Source organism: Microtus pennsylvanicus, chromosome 18 (genome assembly GCF_037038515.1).
Source record: "Microtus pennsylvanicus isolate mMicPen1 chromosome 18, mMicPen1.hap1, whole genome shotgun sequence".
Lineage (NCBI taxonomy): Eukaryota > Metazoa > Chordata > Mammalia > Rodentia > Cricetidae > Microtus > Microtus pennsylvanicus.
The window spans coordinates 9,704,798-9,728,820 of NC_134596.1; the positions used below are offsets into that span (position 1 = coordinate 9,704,798).

Here is a 24,023-nt window from a genome sequence, read left to right on the forward strand (position 1 = left end):
TAGACACAGATGACTCATCAGCTCTGGATGAGATCACCATGTTAAATGCAGTCCTGTGATTTCCAGTCCATGGTTTGAGATCTCTCTTCTCATTGGTTCCAAGATAGCATAAAAAGGACTGCACTGAGGGATTTTGCCAGTGGGGCTTTGACTAAAGTCCTGCTCAAAGCTGGACGTTAGTCAAAGCCTCACCCTAAAAAACTGCAGAGAAAAAATGTGTCGCAGAGACCTGCAGGATACGGAAGCAATAGGAAAAGCAACGGATTTGTGATATTCCCCATGTTCTCATGAAGAGTCACCTGTTCCCGTTCGCATGTGCTCGAGTCTAACGACACTTCTTCAGCTATGAAATCTGTGATTCCTAGGTGAGCCCTAGCATTTGTATTTTCTGAAATGAAGATTTTCTTAAAAATTCAATACTCAAAAAAAAAAGAAAAACGGATTGTACTGATCTTATGTGTCTTTGGAGGCCACTCTAAGATAATTGATGTCAGCAAATAGCCTCCGGTACCTAGTAATTTGAAAATTTCAAGTGTCTAATTCCCCCATCAGTACACTTAGGGACTCTGACATGGCATGTCTGAATGTGATACCAGGAAGCTGCAATCGGCAGCACAGACTCACAATCAGCTATCAGCGGGAGAAACGGAAATTTTCAGGTAGATAGGTAGGATACAGACACAAGAAGTCAGATATGTGATCACATCTTGATTAATTCACAATGATTTCTCCTTTTTAATGATTGGATTCTGATCCTAGATAAACTAAATTTTTTCCAGTTATTCATTTTATTTCATTTTTTTTCTGTCAAAGGAAACATTGAGGTTGGGGGAGAAATGAATCAGCAGCTCTGATGCTGATCTCCAAGGTAACCACAGGCTTTCTTCCTATTGGTGGAATTGAGATCACACTCCTCATTGTTCAGGGAAAATTTTGATGCACACACTCCTTCAGTCCGCGGCAAGAAGAGCTAATAATATTGTCAGCATAGCAGGTCCTTCCTAGTCAGCCTCTGGGAATATGCTAGCTCTCAGGTACAATTGTTTATACCTGAAATCGGAGTGTACATTGGCCCAGACCCGGCAGGCTTCTTGTGACATCTTAATTTGAAAAAGCCCAGGGAAATTAGCAGTCAGGTAATATTTTATTCTCACAATTATGGTTCTGAGTCACCTGTTGTGGTCTGTGTGTCATGTCCATCTCTGTTTCTGAAATTTCCTTCTCCTTAAACTGGTGGTACCACTGTCTCTGTCTTGAAACACTACAGTATCTGCAAGGAAATATTTCTATTCAGGTTTCACTATCTGACAGCATCAAGGGGAGTCATGACCTTTATTCTATTCACAGAGTTTCATTGTGAAAATTGGTTGACATTGCAGTTTTTTATATATTCATTGAAAAAATTATGTAGTAGTATATGAAAGCACTTCCATTCTGTTTAAAGACTCAGAATTTAGAATAAGGTTTCAAAGAGGAGACATAATTCTTACCATCCTATTGCATTTTAGGTTCTCACATGCTCAAATTTGCTGTTGTGGTCGAAATAGTCTTTGTGTTTTAGGGTATAAATACTCATGTATATAATACTTTCATACTGTAAACCCATTCCTAATTAGAAAATGAAACAGCCTGAGCGATTTTGGAAATCAAGTGTTTATTGATGACGGCAGCTAAGTATTACATACTTCCCATAAAAACAATTACCACAATAGATTTCTTTGTTATTGTATGTCATGTTGATGTATGCTTTGAACAAGTGCAGATCTTCTCCTGTATCTTCCATAGCAAACTCTAAATGTGTATGTCGGCTGGTAATGTTGAGACTGGAAAATATTGGTAGGTTAAATCAATAACCTCCATTTCCATCTGTCACAATATTTGTGCCATCTTTAAAATACAAATACACGAAGGTTTCAAGTAGTTTTATAGGCATAAAACATCAAAACATAGTAACACAAAGCCTGTTATTTTCTATAGAAAGCTCTTTCCTGCACATGTTATTTTCCTACTACTGCCAAACAACATCTCTGATGATTGTCAAATTATGCTCAGATGTATGAACTTATATATATTTCATTAGACTCTGGAAGAATAATATATATTATATTTATGAAAGTCTGTCACCATTGTAGTCATAGATTTCTAGCCATTAAGGCTATTTGAGTTATGCCTTCCATCATATAGTCTTATTAACAATATTTATTTGATTTCTGTCCTGATTTTTTGGCTATTATGACAAAAATACTTCTGAAGATTTCTCACTATTTTCTCTTTCTGCCTGTAGCTAATGATTAATCTGCAATAATTACACAAGTAGTCAATCATACGTAAATTTCTCATAATAGGAGGTGTATTAACAATCTATAATGATGAAAGAATGTAGAAACTTCCAAAGCAGGTTCTTTCCACTGCATTGGCATTGTAAGCATATTTTTTTTCTTTTTTTGGTTTTTCGAGACATTGTTTCTCTGTGGCTTTGGAGCCTGTCCTGGAACTAGCTGGTACTGGAACTAGACCAGGCTGGTCTCGAACTCACAGAGATCTGCCTGCCTCTGCCTCCCGAGTGCTGGGATTAAAGGCGTGTGCCACCATTGCCCGGCTGGGTGGCATGCTTAACATAGGTATACATCCTCCTGTTACCCTGTCTCCCTAACCTTCCCATCACACCAGGTTTAAAGACAATTTTCTGTGCACCTCATGTTTGCATGATCTTACCTGTTAAATATTGTCATTTTTTATTGTTGGTGATGTCTAATTATGATAACGGACCTGTATAGTTTTTATTTTCTTGTATAGTTTATATGTTAGTTGCTTCATACACCTGTTGTTTTATAAATGCCATCAACTTAAAAGAAAAGATCCCCACAAAACAAAAATTATTAAGCAATGCAAGGTGCTAACAAAGGAAGAAGGTAGGGGGCACATTGTTAATGCCTCCCTGGCATTCATAAAGAGGACAAAATAAAGCTTCTAGAATGTTTTTGCGTATTTGCCAAATTAAATAAAAATACAATGAAAGAAAGCAAAAGTATACAGAAGCAAAGTACTTATAAAACTATACCTGGTAATGCGTGATAATGTTACTCCTTATTTCGGGTACAGCTTCTGACGGAAAGTTTGAGAAATGGGCAGAAAAAGTATGCTTTCATCTATGCTTGGTCTGCCAAGAACCTGTTTCCCAACTTTGTCTCATCTTCACAGGAGGAGCCCAAGAATGACCCAAGTAACATGCAGCCAAATATGTGTATGCTGTTGTAATATCATAAGTGATTTATTATGAGGATTAAACTTATCAGAGGAATTAATACATAAATACAATTGACAATCATAACAATTAATTTCAGTTGTAAAATTGATTCTTCAAAAAAAAATAGTGTCACACAATCAGTAACATTAGTACTTCAGAATAAGGGAAATTTGTTAATAGAAGCAGATATTAATATTGCAATAAATGAGCCATTTAAAAGCTGAATAGGTTTTAAGGGAACCACAATCTTCTGAATTGCTGTAAGGGAAGTGAGTAAGGCAATGAGATTATCATGGATTCCTCCATCTCCTCATGCCAGAAGATGTCTTCCAGTTATCATTTCATTCTTGGCTCTATTCAACCTGGTAACATTAAGCAAATCACAAGTGGTTATATTTCATTCAAAACAACTGTTAATAAATTGACCATAAGTGCCCCAATGGATCTGTTTATTTTGAATTATTTTGCCAAATTTTCCTAAACAATTCATTCAAATAAATGGCTGATATTTTAAACCATAATGAGTAAAATCTGGACATTGAGGTTATGATAATTCATAATTTTCAATAATTTTGTCCAGGTCTGATTTATGGTCCATGCGGACCATCTTTGAAGACGAGTGCGAGATCCACATATTTTAATACCAGGTTGTAACCCATGTTGTAATCCCACTGATAAACAAGGAGAATTTCCAAAGCTTATTGGCTCTCTATCATCCATATAAATAAAATTTTAAGAGGTCCTATCAAAATTATTCAGATATGTCAAGTCATTCCAAGGAGGAGAGAGAATACTTACAGTGATATACACTAAAACATCAGTGTCTCTATAAAAGACAGGATGAAACGTAGGTGTTAAGGGACATAAGCGCAATAACTTACAGCTGATTCCTGAACTGAAGAGACAATTTACAGAGCACATATGGCCAGAAAAATTATTTGACTGTAACTGGTCTTTTGGACTCCTGGACAATAATCTGACCATAGGGCACAAGAGATTTCACTTGACCCCAAGTTGGTGATTGTCGTGAAGGCTAATGTTGTCGAGGTCACCTATATGAGTATAATTTTACCATGGCCAATATTGGAATTTCTTTTTCAGGAACCATAATTGTCACTCATCCTGCAGTGAGACAATATCATACCCTCTCCCTTTCTCCATTAGCAATGCAGGCTGTTGTGCAGTATCTGTTATGATTTTGGTCCCTTTAAGAGATGAGCCACAACCATTCCCCTCCTCATCCACTGAGGCAGGCTGCTCTTCAGCTTACTGCCCGAGCTCTTTCTCTTTTCCATCTTCCTCTTGGAGAGGCAGCTTCGCTTCTGCCTCTCTCCCCATTTCTCTGCTTCACCCGTTCTCTGTCTCTTTCTCCTTCTCTCTCTCTCTCTCTCTCTCTCCCTCCCTCCCTCCCTCCCTCCCTCCCTCCCTCCCTCCCTCCCTCCCTCTCTCTCTCTCTCTCTCTCTCTCTCTCTCTCTCTCTCCCCCCCCTCTCCCCTTCACATTCAAACTCACCCTGCATGTCCTGTCTATCCATGTTTCTGTCTTCTGCCAGCCCGCCATGTGTCTCCCTGCCTGGGACCAGCCATTGCTCGGGGACCAGCAGCCATCTCTGCCTGGGGCCCGCTGCCTGCCACCACTGCTCTGAGACCAGCAGCTGTCACTGCCCGGGACTGGCTGCTCCTAGGGCCCTCTGACTGCTACCACATGGCCCGCTACCACCATTTGGGACCTACAGCATTTCTGCTGCCTACTGCCGCGGGGATCATGCAGCATTTTTTTAAAAAAAGAATAACAGTATCTATGACAATTTTTCTGCTAGTTCAAAATTTGGTGTATAAGAAAATATTTGTCTACTCTAGTTAGAATATCCCTTTCGGGCAGATTTACAAAATTTAATATGTATTAATGAAAAGTTGCCCTAATTCTAGCCAATATCTCACATTAATTCCTTACCAAAATCTTCCTTTTTAAAATTTCAATTTGCTGTTTTAAAATGTAATGGACTTCAAAATATGATTAGTTTATCAAGATGGAATTTTATATTGAACATGTAAATGATTATTATTAATATGTAAATGTCCACATTCCTCTTGAACAAAGGAAAAAGCTACCAATGATCCGTTAGAGCATTTCCAAATTTTCAAATGTCAGATCTCCAGACATTTTGCATGTGATTATAGGTTATAACCTATACAAAAAGGCCTTTTAAATATGCTCTTTAACTAATTTTACTTTTGTCTGAACATCTTTGGTAAGAAACTGATTTTCCCATATTCATAGAGTTTTAAATTTTTTAAATTTTTATTTTCTTTTGCCAATTATAATAAATGGTGACAATAGTTTCACCAGCCAATTGCAGTTTTCTACTTTCAGATGGAATATATTTTCATACTTTCCTATAACTATTAATATTTCCTGTTTCCTGAACTGATAGCATAGCTCCTTATAACGCACATTGGCATTTTTATATGCTTGGCCTTTTCAGAAGTTATTTCCTTGCTTCTTCTCCAGTTACAGTCTTTCTATTGCTTGTTTTCGTCGAGCTAGGCATTCAATATTAGGCTCAGTAGATTTCTGAATAATTTTAATACGCGAACCAACGTTCTCTCCCATGTAGCGAAGATGCTCCCTGCTACATGCCTATTTCTCTCAGTTATTCATGTATTTCAATGGGGGTATTAGCCTGCTGATTAGGGTTATCACAAGCTCCACTTGCCTGTTAACATAGGAAAAATAATTTCCCTCAGCACAGGATTGATGCCTGATTGCATTAATTTGAACCTTTTCAAATTTAATACCCCTTATTTGCCACTGAAAATATTTAGGCTCCTTTTTTATTCATTTGTCCAATTTATCTTCTAATATAATTTTCTATTCTATCCAAAAAACATTGTCAACTACAAAATCATAATAACTCTAAAACAAAATTTATTAATTCTAGTAAATAAGGCAGTTATAGGAACATTTCTGGGGCTGAATGCTTAACAGTAATGTTTAAGTGCCTCTCTGTCTCTCTATCATTTTTTCTCATTCATAAAACACCTTTAATATACTCCAAAAACCTTAACTTTTAATTTTAGCATTTACCCCTCATGCCTTGAATGCATGTCTAATTTCATGCTAAGTAATTGTTTGTCCTGTGATCACTGTTCAGGTTACTGAAGTTAGAAGACACAGCAGGTTCCTGTGTTTCTCTTCCTCTTAATTATACTTCACTTTATGTGAGCCTCTCTAAACAGCTTCTTCACTGAATCCCCCGTGTTCCAGCCAAACGTTGGGCACCACTTTACCCTGGTCTACCTGTAAGTCAACAGAGTCCCTAGAGGGGGAGTGAGAATGAGATGAGACACACAGGAAATAGAGACAATACAAGGATATTATTATTCTTGTAGTTTATCCAGTGCTCAAAAATCCTAGTATGCCTAATAGGACGACAAATGAAGCTGAACCCTTATTAAAGGGGCTATTTAATAATGTATTTAACTAATTAAAAGGAAAGTTACAATTATTTTCAGAGTGGCTTGCCATGAAATGTGCTTTGTAACAATAGATGGCTTGAAATTGGTGGACATACATCTTCCTTAAGTAAATCCACCTTGTATCTGTTTCACGGTGCTTAGGAGATTTAAAGAGAACTTCTAATATTTTGAATCTACTTGTTTTTTTAATTAATTATTATAAATTATTATTTAGAGGATATTTATGTATATTAATTTCATGTAATAAACAAAAATATGAAGGCTGCTTCATGCAAAGATAAATGTGCAAACACCAATAAGCCTTAAAGCAAGCAAACACAAATGTTAACAATTTAAATATATTTATTTTTTATCTGAAATCAATTAAACTGAAATCATTTTTTTATCATTAAGACATTGTGAGCTACTATATTACACGTGGGTCTATATAGGAGAGGGTTTCAAATCTACATTTCTTTCTACAATCCACCGATTTCCTTGTATAGCACTCTAATCAAATTAAATATGTTATGTATTCTAATTAAACGACATGAAAAATATAATTGCATTTTTATATGTATGTAATTCATAATATCATATTAAGTGTAACCTATTTAATTATAATTTGACTGCGTAAAAAACCAAGCATAAAAACATATAAAAAAATCACAAAAATTCAGAAGAAAGATACACTTGACAGCACAGATTCATAAAAAAAATCTTCAGACAGGAATAGAGGTTTCCGTGTATATAGGTAGATTCCAGGCAAAAGCAGCTTCCAGCTAGCACAGCCTGTCACATTTTTGCCAGTTTCATTGGCTGTTAACTGGAGGCAAAATGCCCGGTAATTACATTTTGTCCTGTATTCCCCTGTCAATTGCTCAGCTTCTATCCCCAATACAAGGTAAGGAGGGAGACACAGATGACTCATCAGCTCTGGATGAGATCATCAAGTTAGATGCAGTCCTGTGCTTTCCGGTCCTTGTTATGAGATCTCTCTTCTTATTGGTTCCTACATGGCATAAAACGGACTGCACTGAGGAATTTTGCCAGTGGGGCTTTGACTAAAGTCCTGCTCAAAGCTGGACTTTAGTCAAAGCCTCACTGTAAAAAACACCAGAGAAGAAAATGTGTCCCAGAAACCTGCAGGATACAGAAGAATAGGAAAAGCAAGGAATTTGTGATAAGGGTCACCTGATTCCATTTGCAGGGCAGGAAATGTGCTCGAAGCTGAAGCCACTGATTCTACCGTAAAATCTTCAATTCCTAGTTAGCTTTAAATTATATATTTTCTAAATTGATGATTTAATTAGCAAGTCTATTCATGACAACACTGGAATGTACTGCTCTTATGCGCAATTGGAAACCTCATTAAAATAATTGCTATGTTTGCAAAAAGCCTCCGTCACCAGGGAATCTGAAAATTTCAAGTGTAAGATTCTGTAATAAGTGTTTAGGGACTCGGACATGGCATTTCTGAATGTGACACCAGTAAGCTGAAATGCCCAGCGCAGAATGAAAATCAGCCGTCAGCAGGAAGAAATGGAAATTTCAGGTAGATAGGCAGGATACAGACCCAAGAATTCAGATACGTGATCATCTCCTACTTACCTCATAATGATTTCCTTTTTGATAATTGGAATCTGGTCCTAAATAAAGTACATTATTTCCTGCCATCTGCTTTCACTTTCATATTTTTCTGCCGGAGCAAACATTGAGATGGGAGGGAGAAATGTGTCAGCAGCTCTGATGCAGATCTCCAAGATTACCACAGGCTTTGTTCCTATTGGTGGAACTGAGATCATTCTCGTCATTGTTCCGGGGAAAATTTGAATGCACACACTCCTTCACAGGATTCAGAGGCAAGGAAAACTAATAATATTATCAGCATAGTGGTTCCTTCCTACTCCGGCTCTGACTATATGCCAGCTCCGAGCTGCAAACATTTATAGCTGAATTCCGAATGTACGTTAGCCCAGATACGGCAGACTGCTCTTGACATCTATATGACAAAAAACCCCAGGGTAATTAGCAGTCAGGTACTGGTATATTCCAGTATTACTGTTCAGAGTCACCTGTTATGGTCTGTGCATCATGTCCATCCCTGCTTCTGAAACCTCTCCTCTTTAAAGTTGTGGCACCACTATCTCTGTCTTGAACACTGCAGCATCTGCAAAGAAATAATTCCCTTAATGTTTTAGTATATGACAGTGTCAAGGGGAGTCATGCCTTTTCCTCTTTTCTCTGAATTTCTTTGTGAAAATTGGTAAGACATTGCAGGTTTTTTTTTCATGAAAACAGAATCATTGATAATATTATGCAGTAACATATGATAGCACTACCCTACCTGTGATCATAGACTCTGAATTAGAATAAGGTATAGAAGAGGAAAACTACTTCTTATCATCCTATTGCTTTTAAGTTTCTCACAGTCTCAGATTTGCTGTTTTGATTGACATAGTTTTTGTGTATTTTCATATAAATATTCTTGTACATGATACTTTCTCACATTTTCCCCATTACTAATTTTGAAAGAAGAGAACATGAGGTTTTTGGAAATCCAATGTTTATTAATGATGGCAGTGAGGTATTACATACTTCTCTTGAAAATAATGAACACAATAGATATATTTGTTCTTGTTTGTCTTGTTTTATATGCTTTGAAAAAGTGCAAAACTTATCTTGTACATTCATCTCATACTCTAAATGTATATGTCTGCTAGTAATGTTGATACTGGAAAATATTGATACTTTGGTATCAAGAGCCTCCATTTCAATCTGATACAATATTACTTCCATCTTTAAAATATGCGTGTATGAAACTTCCAAATAGGTTTTAAAGACATGAAACACACATAGAACCACACAGGCTCTTAGTTTCTATAGAAAGACCTTCCCTGCTCAACATTATGTTATTTTCCAACTTGTGCCAAAGGAAAATCTCTGAAGAGGTCAAATGATGCTCAGATATGTGAGTATATCAATATTTCATTAGGTTCTAGGAGAATAAAATATATTATCTTTATGTAAGTCTGTCATCATTGTAGATTTAGGGTCCTAGCCATTAAGGCTGCTTGAGTTATTCCTTCCATTATAGAGTCTCAATAACAATATTTACTTGATTTCAGAGGAAAGAAAGTAATAGAGTAGTTAGTAACATTTAAAAACATCAATGTCTACTCTAAATGATAAAAATATCCTTACATAATTTTCTGCTTTTATGTTTGAAAATTAACAGACTTATAGATGGATCTGTCCATGAACTGGTAATTTGAAATATGAACAATTGGATCTATTTATAATATATACATGTGAAAAAAACTGGTATACTAACATTATCATGTTGTCCCAGGACATGGGGCATGAATGAAGAAATCTCTAAAATTTACTTGCCTGATTTCATACCACATGTAGCACATTTCAAGGCTGTGGCATGCTATTATACTAGCACATACAAATAGTAATTGATTGTTATTTATGTATATGTACACTTTTATTATTGAATTTCCATTGTATAAGTTTGCATATGTAATTGCTTCATTCCAAAATCTAGAGACTATTCTACTGTATTCTGAGGAACTTTATGAATGCAAAATATTATCTGAATGGCTTAAATTATCTATGGAAATGATAAAAGGGAAAGATAGATTTTCTCATGTATTCTAGTGATGTAGGTGGGTCTTGTATCTTATCTGTTGCTATAATTGGTTAACTAATAAAGGAATCTGCTTGGCCTGATAGGATAGAAAATTAGGGAGGTGGAGTAAACAGAACAGAATGTTGGGAGAAAGAAGCTGAGTCAGGCAGTCACCATGATTCTCCCACCCCACACAGCTGCAGGTTAAGATCTTCCCTGTAAGCAACCTCGTGGGCTGCACAGATTATTAGAAATGGGTTAGATCAATATGTAAGAGCTAGCCAATAATAGGCTGGAACTAATGTGCCAGGCAGTGTTTAAAAGAATACTGGTTCCGTGTAATTATTTCGGGTATAAAGCTAGCCATGCCGGGGGCCTGGTTCGAGGAATGTAGCCCACTGCTCCTAATACTACAGAGTGGCACCCAATGGTGGTAGTGGAGCGCGCCTTTAATCCCAGCACCTGGGAAGCGGCCCACAGCTCTTACTACATGCTAGCATTGAAATGATGCCCATGTGCTAGAAGAATGCCCCATATCAGAACACAAACACACACAAACACACACACACACACACACACACACACACATTTTTCTCTGAAGTCAGATGTCACTGAAAAGAGAGAATAGATATATGACCTGAGGATGGTGATTGCAGACAAAATCTAGTGAAGGCAATTTCATGAATTTTATCAAAATTTAAATGTTCAAATAATAATACCTTAAAACATGTCAAAAGTATTATAGAATACTACTCTCAAATAAATGTCAAAACATGAACACATATGTGAAACACTAATAAAATAAGGTATATAATTTTGAAATTTGAAAATAATAAATGTATTTTTTTCTAAATATTGAACATCAATTTTTTGTTAAATTATAATGACATTGTTAGATATCATATGCAATTAGTGCATATTCTGATCTTGATTATAAATAATATTCCTATTTAGAAAATATCCTTTTTATCTCATAATTTTTATGTACAAATACATAATATTTAAATGTATTAGAAATTCTATATTTCAGAAATATAAAGCTAGAAATGAAGGCTTTCTTGTCGATAGCCAACAGTTATCATGACTATTGTTTATTTCTCCGTCTCGCTAAGATGACCCATTTTCAGGAGTAAATTATAATTTATTCTCTTGTCCACTCTCAGTTTGTCTGCTACTGCTATGGAGGAAGGAGTGAATCTGCAGCTATAACTGAGCTCTCTAAGATTACCACAGGATGTGGCTGCACCGTTGGAACTGAGATCACTCTTCTAGTTGGTTCTTATGTCATACTCAATGTGAATGCACACAGTCCCTCAATTCAAGACCACGGATGCTTATAAAAGAGTTAGCAGTATTGGTTCTTACCAGTCAGGTTCTGTCTTTATTCCAGGTCTCATTTGGAACTGGGTATAACCAAAGCTGTACAGTGGTCTAGACAAGGCAGTCTTCTCCTGACTTGTACAGGAGTCAGAGTCCATGGAATTAGCAAAATCAGGACTTACATTCACAAAAACTATTCCACCTGTGTTTGACAACATTGGAGAATGTATTCTATTATCCACCGCGCCTTAGTGCTCACCTAGTTTTGTTTGAAAAATCACATTCTATAATAACTTGTATTGCCAAACTAAAAAATATACTTTTTTTGTCCTTATATAATTTACTCAGTTAAACATGGTAGCATTTCATATCTCTCAAGTTTTTTAATTATTAAATCTCTTTTATGAGTTTTTGTTTTTTTATTTTGGTAGCATGGAACTCTATAAAACTATCACTATGTAATCGTCAATTGTTTCAAACTCCTGAGAAGAAGAATACATATCTGAGTAAACAGCAAGTGCAAATTTGGCCATGGATTTTCTTCCATGTTGCTCTTATTACATTATATGCTTAAGGATTATAGAGGAAGAACCCAGATTTGCTTATTTCTGGACATTATTTTCTACTATTAAGAAAAGATAATTTAACCTTGGTGTTTACAGAGGACCATATCATATTTGGTGAGTAAGTAGAATACAATGATCTTTAGAGTGGTTAACTGTGTGGTCTGTGATTTATACTCATTACCTTAATTTTTATGCCTTCATGGTCACATTGAAAACTGAGACAGTTAGGAATATGCTCATTTGGAAATGTGCAAACCTGGAATTCATTTTTAAAATATTTGTTTTCTAAAGCAGGCATGCTGGTATTGTACTATTACAGGACATTAGAGAAGTGTGGTAGCAGGAAGTTTTCTGAGTATTCATGGACTGCTAAGCTAGAATGGCACGTTTCAGTCCCAGGAGGAAATTTATCTCTAATCCTCAAGTTAAACTAATGAAACCTTAACTAAGTTACAAAGAAATAATATTATGAGTTTTCAATGGAACTCTATAGAAAGCAACAATTTTAGTTAAACTGTTTCACACTTTCTTGATGGCTGATTTTGAGAGAAAAAAAGAGAAACTTTCACCTAATTAAGCTCATAAACATTAGTTGTATTACAATAAAATCAGAACCCTGATGAACCTCACCACTTCTCAAAATCATGTCAAAGTCCAGTTGAGAGTGACAGGTAGAATTTCTGGAAGGTAATAATGGAGGCTATGCCTGACTGACAGGAGTTAGAAACATGCCCACTCTCACTGAGACAAAATAGCAGAATAAAGCAAAGGTTGAGAGGTTCTAATGTGAACATATTTATAAATTTTCTTTAGTATTTCTTCACAGAGCTAATCACTATTATTAATGTTTCATAAAAAAGTAATTTAATTATAATTTACAAGACATAATTGCTTTCTAATTTTATCTCATTTTTGTATTTTCTAATTTTTAAGCATCTGGTTTCTTATGTGTGTTTTTATTTTATGGCCTGCAAATGAACTTTATATGCCTTTATATGCCTCCCCCTGTATTTAGGCAGAGTAAGGCTATCAATTATAGGGAATAGGTTACAGAGCACCAGCCCAACAGCATGGACAGACACTTTTCCCATTGTCAGGGGTGGCACAAGTAGATCAAGCCTCACAACTGTTATTAATTAAGAGGCACTCAGGTCTGTTTTAAGAATTGTTGAAAATTTTTCACAAAATGTTCAAATTATCATTGAGGATTTCATAGTATAGCATGACACAATGGAATTCACCAATGTGATTAGGAAAGTTTCCAAAAAGATTTTGTCTGTAAATTTTATATTGTACATAAAGTATAAACACATAATTGTTGGGCTCCAACTTTGTGAATAATGAAAGCTATGTATTATAGACTTTTAGTTCCACGTAATTGTTGATCACAGAGGACATTCAAACTTTTAACTCACTAAAGAGTGCTGTGATATTTATGATTGCATTCCAGGTTGAAATTAACATTTGCTATGATCTGAAACTGATTGATTTCCATAATATAATAGGATAACTAAAAAAAAAACCTAGAAATTGCCTCAAATATTCTGCTTCTTGATCTTGACCCAATAGTGTAATTGGAACTATTGATGAATTTGTGAACATTAATCACCATGTCATAATCATTTTTTGTGGATCTTATAATCATTACTTGTGGATATTCTATGTTTCATATCAATTATGTTTTGCAAAGAAGCAAAGGTCTTATTGGATTAAATGTGTACTACAGTCAAGCAAAATCAGTATTTTTACAGCATCGTGATAAAGTAGTCCCACATCATTTTGGGATAAAGTATAATAAAGGATTCCTTATTTAGGGCTAGCCTCTCAGATCAACAGTACTCTGCATGCGCAGGGAACAGGTAGAAAATCAGGCAGAAAAGAGGGGAAAAGACCATGTTTCTTGATATGTAGTTATAGTATGCCAATACCATGCCTAAGTGGCCCAGCATCCAAAACCATTGTCTTATAAGCTTCCAAAGCACCTCTTCCTTTTGTTGAAATAAGAGACTTTTAAACTCAATGTAAAACTATATAAAATAAGAACAGATATCATATATATCAAGTATAAAAATTAGAGTTACCAGAGAAACCCTGTCTTGAAAAACCAAAAAATAAAATATCAAGTTACACCCATCATAAACAATATCAAGAAAGAAATGTATCCTAAACATTTAAATAGATATCCTATCCTAAGGAACTAAGTCTTATATTAGAAATGTATTGGCCATGTTATGAGAGGAATGTAACTATGACTAGTTAGTATTCAACACTATTGAAAACCTGAGAGGAAAATAATATTACTTTAGTAAATATGAAGTACAAAGAAGCAACTTAAAATGTACAACAAATGACAGAGGCAACTGGCAACGTAGGCAAACACCCAAAGTCTCATTTTCAACATTGGAGCAAATAACATTTCCTAAGACCTAGAGTCACTCACAGACCATTTTCAGAGGCATGAAGAGTTTTAAATTCATCTTACACAGTCTTGGCAAAGTTTGGCTATTTTTTTTCTTTGATCATGCTTGTCCAGTTCAGACATCGTGAATTTTTTCAGGGTCAAGATATGGGGATCTCTTTACACAAAGGCTAGTTTTGCTAAGCTCCAATTGGATTATCTTAAGTGCCGCCCATGCTCTGGGTCAGAGACTGGTGCTGCCAGGTTGATGAATGTTTGTGTCTCGTATGTTCCCTTTGTCACTTAGCTTGTCTGGTGTCATGAGCTTAAGGTTTCCTACTCTGTGCTTTATTTGGTGTTCCCCGATGATTGGCTACAAACCATCCTCATCATTCTGATCTGTGTTAACTCACTCAGGATAACAGGTTTCATTGTTTTGCCTGCAAATTTGAAGATGGCATTGTCTTTTACCACTGAGGTTAAATATATCCACAATTTCTATCCAGTTATTTTTCCCCTGATGGACATGGATTTACCTCCATGCTATTCTAATTATACTATATGCATAAGGATGATAGTGTTAGAACCCAGATATTTACCCATTTTTTCAAATTACCATCTACTATTCAGAAAGATAATTTAACTTTGGTGTTTACAGAACCGTATGAAACTTGGTAAGTATTATATGTTTCATAATCTTTAGAGTAGTAAGTATTGTAGTCTGTGAGTTATAGACTTTTTCTTATTTTTTCTGCTTTTTTGTTTACATTGTAATCTGAGACAGTCAACAACATGTTCATTTGTAAATTAAGAAACCTAGAAGACATTTTCGCAATACTCATTTTTCTAAAGCAGTCATGCTGGTATTTCCAATTCCAGAATATTAGAGAAGTGTGGAAAGAGGAAGTTCTCTGAGTATTCATGGCCAGCTAGGCTAGAATGGCACATTCCAGTCAAAGGAGAAATCCAGTCTCATATCTTCTAGTTCTAATAAATATCTGCACTTAACCAGTATTTGATTAATATAAAAAAAAACTTTTGCCCAAATCAAATTTCAAAAACTGGCACTAAATGCATTATTCTTGTAGTTTATCTAGTGCTTAAAAATCCTAGTATGCCAAATGGCAGGGCAAATGAAGCTGAACCCTTATTAAAGGGCTATTTATTGTATTTAACTAACTAAAAAGGAAAGTTACAATTATCTTCAGAGTGGCTTGCATGAAATGTGCTATGTAACAATAGATGGCTTGAAATTGGTGGACATACAACTTCCTTAAATAAATCCTCCTTCTATTAAAGATATATATATATATATATGTATATATACATATCAGTTTAATGGTGCTTACAAGATTTAGCGAGAACTTCTAATATTTTAAATCCACTTGTTTTTTTAAAATCAATCATTATAAATTATTATTTAGAGGATATTCATCTGTATTGAATGGATGTAAGAAACAAAAATATATGAATGCTGCTTCATGCAAAGGTAAATGTGCAAACACCAATAAGCCTAAAAATAAGCAAATACAAATGTTAACAACTTATATATATATTAAATATATTTAATTTAATTCTGAAATCAATTAAACTGAAATCATTTACTTATCGTTAAGACATTGTGAGCTACTATGTTACAGTTGGGTCTATATGGGAGAGGGATTCAAATCTATATTTCTTTCAACAATACACTCTCTTCCTTCTACAGCTATACATAAATATGTATTCTAATTTAACTACATGGAAAATATAATTTCATCTTTATTTGTACATAATTCATAAAATTGTATTATATTTAACCTATTTAATTATAATATGACTGCATAAAAACCACATGTAAAAAGAGAAAAAAAATCACAAAGAATCAGAAACAAGATACACTTGACAGCACAGATTCACAATCAAAAATCTCCAGACAGGAATAGGGGCCTCCATGTATATAAGCAGATTCCAGGCAAAAGCAGCTGCCAGCTGGCTCAACCTGTCACATTTTGCCAGTTCCATTGGCTTTTAACTAAAGGCAAAATGCCGGGTAATTACATTTTATTCTGTGTCTCTCTGTTAATTGCTCTGCTGCTTTTCCAAATACCAGCTAAGGAGGGAGACACAGATGACTCATCAGCTCTGGATGAGATCATCAATTAAAATCAGTCCTGTGCTTTCCGGTCCTTGTTATGAGATCTCTTTTCTTATTGGTTCCTACATGGCATAAAACGGACTGCACTGAAGGATTTTGCCAGTGGGGCTTTGACTAAAGTCCTGCTCAAAGCTGGACTTTAGTCAAAGCCTCACTGTAAAAAACACCAGAGAAGAAAATGTGTCTCAGAGACCTGCAGGATACAGAAGCAATAGGAAAAGCAAGGTATTTGTGAGAGTCACCTGTTTCCGTTTACAATGCAGGAAATGCGCTCGAGTCTGAAACTACTGATTCCGCCGTAAAATCTGTGATTCCCAGATTAGCTTTAGATTATATATTTTCTGAAATGATGATTTTCTTAGCAAGTCTATTCATGACAATGCTGAAATGTACTGAATTTATGCCCCATTGGAAGCCTCGTTAAGATAATTGCTATGTTGGCAAATCGCCTCACGCACCTGGGAATCTGAATATTTCAAGTGTAAGATTCTGTAATAAGTGTTTAGGGACTCTGACAGGGCATTTCTGAATGTGATACCAGTAAGCGGCAATCGGCAGCACAGTATCACAATCAGCCGTCAGCAGAGAAAAATGAAATTTCAGGTAGATAGACAGGATACAGACCCAAGAATTCAGATACGTGATCACCTCCTACTTACCTCATAACGATTTCCCCTTTGATAATGGGATTCTGGTCCTAAGTAAACTACATTATTTCCAGCCACCTACTTTCACTTTCATATTTTTCTGCCAGAGCAAACATAGAGAAGGGAGGGAGAAATGCGTCAGTAGCTCTGATGCAGATCTCCATGGTTACCACAGGCTTTGTTCCTATTGGTGGAATTGAGACCATTCTCGTCACTGTTCCGGGGAAAAATTGAATGCACACACTCTTCAGAGGATTCCGAGGCAAGGAGAGCTTATAATATTGTCAGAATAGCAGATCCTTCCTACTCAGGCTCTGGCTATATGCCAGCTCCCAGCTGCAAATCTTTATAGCTGAAATCCGAATGTACATTGGCCCAGACACGGCAGACTCCTCTTGACATCTATATGACAAAAAAAAACCAGGGTATTTAGCATTCAGGTACTGGTATATTCCAGGATTACTGTTTGGAGTCACCTGTTATGGTCTGTGCATCATGTCCATCCCTGCTTCTGAAACCTCTCCTTCTCTTTAAAGTTGTGGCACCACTATCTCTGTCTTGAACACTGCAGCATCTGCAAAGGAATAATTCCTTTAATATTTTAGTATATGAAAGACCTGGGAAGGAGACCAGGACTCATTTCTGGTACAAGATCTAAATTTTAGAGACAATTCCGTAAGTTTGAATATCTAACTCTTCTCGATAAGGTCGGGTTTGAACTGCCTCAGCTTAATATGCCAAGTTATGTTGCCTCCCCATGGGTGGCCTATACTTTGGGAGGAATTGATGAGGTGGACTGTGGGGAGGCAAGCACGGGAAAGAAGTCTTTGTGGAAGAACTTTATTTATAATGTACAATGATTAGAAAGTAAATAAAAACAAAGCAATTACATAAATCCCATCTTATCAGTGTGACCCCTTAATATTGTCTCTTAAATTCATAACTAACAAATAAATAGACCAGCAGAGACACGTGCATATCTATAAACACACAGCAGTCTGTCTAGAGTCTTTATTTTGTTTGAACTTTATCTACTGAACATCTGCATTGTTCTTTGATTAGATGAGACAAATGTGAAACCACAATATTAGTTACAAATTAACACTGCTCAGAGTAATGCATTTCTTGTTGCATGGCATTTGGAGCTGGCTCCTCACCTTTGGGTCCCTCTGAGATGAGCTTCATGGCTGAGGTCTCAGGGAGCCATGATTATCACTGCACCTCTGGGACATTATTGGGTCCATTCTTACACTGAGTAGCATACAGCCCGTTGTTAATAAACATTATAAAGTATTTGGATGGAGGAATGCTTAATAGAGTTATTTTTCTGGTAGTCACCAGCACCCAGCTCATAAAACATCTCTTAAAGACCCACTCCACCGTTTTCCATTTGCATTGATCTTAGTTGACCAAAAACACTTATTCAGAAGCCACGTTTGATTCAATGTTTTGATTGCTTAGAAACTTTTAGATATCTATTTTTATTTGTTTTATACTAATTAGGTTCCCCACATCAATATTTCATTAGTAGACAGAGTTTTGCTTCTCACAAGACAGTTCCTAAGTAACCCCAGAGAAAATTATTATTATTTCTAAACACTCAGCAAATAGCTCAGACTATTATTAGTTAACATGTACATTTTAAATTAATTATATTTCTTATAAGCACCGTGCCATGTGGATTGCTACCTATTCTCAGTATATCAGTTACAACCACTTCCCAGAGTTTCTCATGATACTGACTCTCCTCCATTTTTACTAAGTACTTTTCTGTCTGTTTCTTCAGGCTAAACTTATCCTACTTAGACAATATCCACTCAGAAACTTTCTTAAATCAATCATATATTCAAACAAAATAAAGGAATATTCTGTATCCTGTTCTTGATTAATTAATACCCTCTCTCTTTTGCATTTTATTTATATGCTGCTGTAGGCAAAATATGGGATTTTTGTTATACGCTTGTGAAACTTTATGATTAAATTTATTCATAATAGTGTTGGTATTTATTATTTTAAATGGATTCTTAGTATATAATATCGATGTTTATTCCTTACATATTTCACTTGCTCAGAAGTGATGTCATTCTACATGCTCATGTTTACAAACTGAAGAACAACCACATGAACATGGAATTTAAACATGCCCAGCTGATGCTTAATATCTTACCACTGACTGGGGTATGATCTACAACTGCCTTACAATATGGGATTAATAAATATGCTCAATTTCTTAGTTGGCTTTCACTCACATTCTGTGACATGGCATAAGCAAAGAATACAATTTCAAAGAGTAAAAACACTGTGACTTTGTTTCCAAGGAGAAAAAGAAAGCCTAGTAAAAAGGAAATATTCCAGTACTCATATTTTTTCTGTCTCCAATTTTAAATCATTCAAAAGCTGAATCACATTTAAAAACAATATGTTTTATGTAAAGGCTCTCTTTTGCTTTTTAATGTATTTTTGTTGCTTGTTTATATATGATTTACCTGGTACCTTAAAAAGACATATCACTAACACAGGCAATTTCATTAGGTATTATTTTATTTCATATGAACATATCATAGTTGCATGTTTTTTACTTATTTTTTGTTCCCACTATATCTAGACTTTGCTAGATAGCATTCCAGAGAATGGGTTTACTAAAATCAGAACATGCAGGATGAATCATTCCTGGTCCCACTGGCCTGGACTCACAATCTGCCCCAGTCATACAGCTCTTGCTCACATTCAAAGCGCTTAGTTGGTTAGTATTCTAGTTCCCTCACTGTCAGGCCGGAGTTCCTAGATACCATCAGCCTAGGTAAGCTGTTTCAGTGGGTATTCCCTTCACGATCTAGATCTCTTGCATGTTTTCTTACAATTCCCATTATTCAACTGAGCTTTAGGAATTCAGTCATGTGATCAACTGTGGATCTCTGCACCTGCTTCCATAATTTGCTGGATTTAGGTTCTATGATGACATTTATGATAGTCATCAATCTGACAACAAGGCAAGGACTTTTCAAGTACCATCTCCACTATTACTTAGTGTCTAAGTTGTGGCCATCCTTGTGAATTTCTCGAATTTCAGGATTTAGCTATTCCCATAATGTTTCTGTCAATGAATTTAACTGTATCCTTGATTGCTGTCTCATTCCCTCCACAAAACACACAATTCTATTACTTTCAGTTCTTCCCTCTTCATTACTCTCTTTGTCCTTACTTTCTGTATTCCCCTTTCACTGCATCCATATTTTCCCAATTTTTTTCATGATATTTGTCTTTTTTCTCTTCCCAGGGTTATCAATTTTCCCCCTTAATATTCCCCTTATTACTTAGCTTCTTTGTGATCCTGGGCTATAGGTTCCCTATTCTATGCTTTACACTTGTTGTTCACCTATGATTAGGTACAAACCATCCTCATTATTCTGGTCTAGGTTACCTCACTTTGAATGGAATTGTATATTTTCATTCATTTGCCAGCAAATTTCAAGATATCTTTGTTTTCACTGCTGAATAGTTCTTTATTGTGTAAATGTGACCACATTTTTTAAAAATCTATTTTCATTCAAAGAGCCTGAATTTCATTTCATATTGCTCTTATTACATTTTATGTTTAAGGATTAAAGAAGAATAACCCTTGCATTTTTCCACATTTGACATTGTTATCTACTATAATGAAAAGTAATTTAACATTGGTATTTACAGAGGACCATATCATATTTAGTGTGTAAGTAGAATACAATGATCTTTAGGGTGGTTAACTGTGTGGTCTGTGATTTATACTCATTCTCTTAATTTGTATGTCTTTGCGGTTACATTGAATACTGAGACAGTCAGGAATATGCTCATTTGGTAATTTGCAAACCTAGAATTCATTTTTAGAATATTTGTCTTCTGAATCTTGGTTTTGTACAATCCCAGGACGTTAGAGAAGTGTGGCAACAGGAAGTTTAGTGAATATTCATGGCCAGCTAGGCTAGAACGGCATGTTTCAGTCCCAGAAGGACACCTATCTCAATTGCACAAGGTTTGAGACATATCTGCATCAAATCCCTATTGATTAATATGTAAGCACTTTTACCCTAATGAATTTCCAACAACTGTAATTAAATGTTTAATTCTTAAAGTATATGCAGTGCCCAAATATGCACTATGCATAGAGGAAAAACAGTAAAGTGAAACCCTTATTAGAGTAGCTATTTGTAGTATTTAGCTAATTGAGAAAGAAATTTAGAATTATTATCAGCAGAGCTTGCCATGTAGGACACTCATGTACCAATAGATGGTTTCTAATTAATGGACATACAACTTCCTTAAATATTTTCTGTGTACATTAAAGATAGAAAACTATGGATCAAATTTAATAATAATTATGAAATTTTGAGAGGAAACAGACAAACAAAAGTGTTCAGAATATATATATATATATTGTTTCATTTCTGGATGAAACAATTTGAATGTTTTCTTTTATCATTAAGACACAGTGAGAAAATTTATTTCAGTCAGGTCTATTTCAAGAGGTCTTTAAATCAATATTTCTTTCTACAATCCTTCCATCTCCTTATAAAATCTTCAAATGGACTTAAATATATCATGTATTGTAATTCAACTGCATGGACCATTGTAATCATATATTATATTTATATATTACAACTACATTTAGTATATAAAACATAAATAATTATATTTCAACTGCATAAACATACACATAAAAAGAGACAAAAACTGATCACAAAGAATAAGAAGCCAGATGCACTTGACAGCGCAAAGTCTCAATCAAAAAACACAATGATAGGAAAGGAGGTTTTCATGTATACAGCTAGAATCTAGGCAAAAGCAGCTGCAATGTTGCTGTGGCAACCAGTCTTAATTAGGCAGGTGTGACTGTTGTTAACTGGAGGCAAAACAAACGGTAAATTATATTTTATCCTGCGTTCCCCATAAGTGGCTCTGCTTTTTACAACACACAGGGAGGAGGGAGACACAGATGAATCATCAGCTCCGGATGAGATCACGATGTAAAACGCAGTCCTGTGCTTTCAGGTTTGAGAGCTCTCTTCTGATTGGTTCCTAGATAACATAAAAAGGACTGCACTGAGGGATTTTGCCAGCCAGTCTCCTGGCTAAAGTCCAGCGTTTAGCTGGAATTTAGTCAGGAGATTGGCTATACAAAAACTCAGAAAGAAAATCTGTTCCAGAGACCTGCAGGAGACAGAAGCAATAGATACCTAGTAAAAGCACAGAATTTCTGAGATTACCAAGTGCTTCCTCTAAGAGTCACCTGTTCCTGCTTGCAGTGCAGGAAATGTGCTCGAGTCTCCGAAGTCACTGATTCATCCATAATATCTGTGATTTTATGATTAACCTTTGATTATTCATTTTCTGTAATCAAATTTTGTTTGGACATCAATACCTGAGAGAAACTGGGAATGTACTGGTCATTTGCAGAATTGAGGCCCCCCACCCCACTATGATAATTGTTTTATCGGGGAATAGCTTCAGGCATCTCAGATACTCAAAATTTCAAGTGGCAGATTCCACAATCAGTGTTTTTTAGGGAGTATGACATGGCATTTCTGAATGTGATACCAGTAAGCTCTAATTGGCAGCAAAGTATAATAATCAGCCATCCCCAGGAAGAAATGTTTGATTTCAGGGAGATAGGCAGGAAACAGACCCAAGAAGTGTGATGTGTAATCAACTCCTAATTACCTCGCAGTGGTTTCCTCTTTGATAATTGGATTCTGGTCTGAGACAATCTGCACTTTTTCCTGTCATCCACTTTCACTTTTAATTTTCTGCCGGAACAAACCTTGAGAAGGGGTGGGAGAAATGAGTCAACAGCTCTGATGGATATCTCCACGGATACCACATGATTTGTTCCTATTGTTGGAATGGAGATCATTCTCTTCCTCACTGTTTCATGTTCCAGGAACAATTTTAAAGCACACACTCCTGATGTCTGAAGCAAGGAGAGCTAATAACACTTTCAACATACCAGGTCTTTTCTAGTCATGCTGTGGCTATATTCCATATCTCAGCTGCTTGTCCCTATAACCAAAACCCAAATGAATAGCAATAAGTGGCCGTCAATGTTGAATTATCACATATCAGCCCTTAGGTATGTGTTGCTGTCACCAGAGATGGTCCCATTGAATGCCACAAATGTGGGTGTTGGATGTGTAAGGGAATGAGTTCTGAGATGAGATATAGACATTATATGGGTTACTTTGAATCATAGCAGGAACATTCTTGAAAGAAAGACAGCATTTGACAGAGTGATATTATGGCCAGGCTTAAGGACAGCTAGAAATTTCATGGAAGGTATTCATCATAAAGCAATCTAGAAGAAGTCAAGTTTATGCCTTGTGTAGATAAATATCTATTGCAACTTTTCTCTATGCTGTCCAATTTTACATGAACTGCCTAGGAATAACCACATCCTTATTCCATTGCAGAAAACAAGAGAAGAGCTGACATTTTGTACAATTAGTACCTATGTAGAAAATAGGTAGATATTCAAGAAGTAGAGGCCTAAAGTAATCCTGTTGTAGATTGAGAATCTTAAACGTAGAGAAGGTAGTAGTATTTTCATATCTCATCTGAATACACAAGCTTATGGTATAGCTGT

General features: G+C 35.7%; 1 long non-coding RNA gene across 3 annotated transcripts in view; it reads left to right on the top strand.

The window, feature by feature from the left end:
- Positions 1-217: 217 nt before the first annotated feature.
- LOC142837396 (uncharacterized) overlaps positions 218-24,023 on the top strand; it is a 39,300-nt gene continuing 15,494 nt past the window's right edge. For 2 of the 3 annotated variants that reach the window (XR_012908271.1, XR_012908272.1), the window contains exon 1: positions 218-365. This is a non-coding gene — a long non-coding RNA (uncharacterized LOC142837396). Of the gene's footprint in view, positions 366-1,023; positions 1,137-24,023 lie in introns of those variants that run through there. The other variant, XR_012908273.1, reaches the window with a different exon arrangement.